Raw genomic sequence first — 3,214 nt, 5'->3', positions numbered from 1 at the left:
AACATAAAAGACATTTGTCATTAAAAACTACCAAGAGGATTGTTTCGAGAAATCGCTCTTTCTGCCCTTAGCTTCTGAAACACCTGCAAGTAGTAATAACACAAGGACAAAAGAACCACCAACAGCCGCACCAATCAACATTGCAGTGTTTGATGAGTTACTCAACTGCTTAGGCTCTTGATCATGACAAAGAAATAGAGAAAATAAGTTAAGTCCAAAACATAACAAGTGTTGATGAATGATGATTCCTCTACGCTAGTCAATGGAAAACAATTCAATTCGAGTGCAAATCAATAAGTTGCAACTTTTTGCTATAGTTGGGGACAAGATTCAGTGTTCTATTAAGATGATTCTCACTTAGCACCCTATCAACAAAGCAAAAGTAACAGCATTAGTATAATATATTGATTATAGAAGTGATAATGATAGTTTTTTTTTATTATTTCTGAGAGTGAAACTCACATATGCTGCAAAGAGGGAAGGCTAAAGAAATCAGCAGGTATTTGTCCAGAAAGGTTCGCCTCCTGCATCCGTCTGCCATAAAAGAGAGACAAAAACTGCATTGAAGTGTTGAAAAAAGCACATTGATACAGAAGAGTGAAATAAGTAACAAAAAGAAAGACTTACAATGTTGTTAAATTCTTCATAGTCAAAAGCCATTGTGAAAAAATCTGTGCTAACAAAGGCATTATTGCTCAAATCCCTTCAACATAGATTTTAGAGAATTTCACCATTGTATTACAAGAAACATTCAATTCATCCCAACACGAGTTTTCTCCGTTCCTAGGACTCTAACTCAAAGATTTTTGAGATGGGAACAGAGTTGCTCACCACTCGACCAACTCAATGTTGGTATGTTAAGAATCAATTTGGGTACATATAAAATATTACACACCTAAAACTAAAACTAACTTACCTAAACTATCGTGATTAATAATAATGCAGTTATCTAAAATCAAATGCTTGTCTACTTACAAGTATTTCAGGGAGCTCATTCCAGTAATATTTGGCAGGGGACCTTCCAGCTTATTGTTGCAAAATATCCTGAAAAGCATAAAATAAATTCTTGTCATGGAAATATTGAATTTCCAAGAGAGATACCAAAAACTATAGTGCTTGCAGCTCTGCAATATTGGTAAGGTTGTTGAGGCTCTGAGGCACTAATCCTCTTAATGTATTGTTTTCAAAATCCTCTTAATGTATTGTTTTTTTTTTTCAAAGCGTCTGTATCCACAAGACAAAAAATATGAGCAAATTATGCCAAATTAAATGAATTTGTTTGAGGATTTGATGTATATAATCACTCACATCAAAGTTAGATTCTGAACAATTCCAATTGTGTCCGGAATCTCACCGGTTAGCCGATTGTTATCAAGAATCCTGGGAGTGAAAACATGGAGAAATTCATTCAGTTTGATCAATAGGTATGCTGTTAAAACTTGCCACTTTGAATGCCAAGACAACAAACAGATGCTGTATTGTGATTTTGTTTCTCTAGTTAGGAAGTTTGGTTTTGTTTGATTAGTATTGTTATGACAAATATAATTCCCTCCATTTCATCATTTGAAAACCTGATACAATATTATATTCGATTACACTGATATAAAAATGAATCAAAATTTTAAGATCAAGTCCGCTAGGGAGCCAATAACTAATTATTAAGCCGCGGTCAAACAAACCTACTCATTCACTATTTTTTTTTAAATTATCATTTTACCCCTTCTCACTTCTTTCTCCTTTTTTGAATACGGCAACTTCACCCCTCACCACCAACCATCAACCACCAGTTTTGCTGCCTCACACGGCCCCTCGTCAAGGCTTGAATCTGTTACCTTAAGGTTCCATGGGGACAACTCATCAACGGTTGCTCCAAAATTCTCCTTTATCCAAAATTTTTATAGTATAAAAATAAAAAAGAAAGAGAAGTGAGTTACAAGTTACAACAACTTACAAGTGCTGTGCTTTCAGGAGCATGTCAAGACTAGGGGATATTGGGATTGCTCCTTCAAATTCATTTTTTGTTAAATCAAGCCAATTCAGGTTTGCTAGATTCCCAATTGAAGACGGAATTTTTCCACCAAAATTGTTCGAATTTAAGGACCTTCAATTACAAAATGTGCCTCTAAACTTAGATTATCATGATTAGTATCTACTTGCATATAGTTCTTTGTATTCAAACTTTATTCAATGACTATTATATTCATTAATTTTTTTTTACTAACTTAATAGATCAATTATAGCTAACATTACTATATAATTTCTCAACCTGTTCATCTATAAATGCAATAGAAAAAAAATATGTTGCAGGAATAAACTATCAAAATTTTATTTAAGAAAGTTCAGAATATTGGTAAATTTATTTATAAATAAATAAAACTATCTTTATACTCGTAAAAGATGAAAAAATATCATTTTTATTTATGAAAATTTAGAATATTAACAATCTATCTATATATAAATAAAATTAACCTTTAATACTTTTGTCATATAAAAATTATTTTTTGTGAGTACAAAACTAATTTTATTTATTTATAATTAAATTTATTAGTGTTTTAAAGTTTTATATCAGAAATAATTAAAAATAATAGTTTACTCTATAAAGATAAAAGAGTCTTATTGTCAAAATGAAAATAACGAGATAATTCATTTTATCAATCATGATTGCATTGGCATCAAAATATATCAATTTTAAATATTTTAAGAATATCAATATCTTGAAAAACATATTACGTATTAAAAGTGTTAACTCAATTTTTAACTAGGTTTCTAGAATTTAAAAGTTTTTAATGAAATCCTTTTATTGAAAAAAAATATAAACAATGTCTTGTAACAACTAATTAATATTATTTTTTTAAAAAAAAAAAAACTTTCATATAATACGGCAGATTTTGTTTAATTTTGCAAGGTCGAATGGAATCATTTTTCAATTTAACCAAATTTTTACTTCAATTAAATTTTACAAATTAAGTTTTAAATTTTAGAGAAAAGGACAAATCGATCCCTGACTTTTTGGTCCGCAGACATTTAAATTTCTGAGAATTTAAAAATACATTCAATTCCTTAACATTTTCAAAATCTGAATATATCGATTCTTGAGTCTAATTTGTCATATTTTACAAATTTTCTCACGTGTGCATCCGTATCAACCAGGTAGCACAATGGGAGTCACGTTTGATTTTTTCATTAGGTCTGACAACCCAAGTGAACATGAGAG

Source organism: Arachis hypogaea, chromosome 14 (genome assembly GCF_003086295.3).
Source record: "Arachis hypogaea cultivar Tifrunner chromosome 14, arahy.Tifrunner.gnm2.J5K5, whole genome shotgun sequence".
NCBI classification, from domain to species: Eukaryota; Viridiplantae; Streptophyta; class Magnoliopsida; order Fabales; family Fabaceae; genus Arachis; species Arachis hypogaea.
This window is presented reverse-complemented; position numbering follows the sequence as displayed.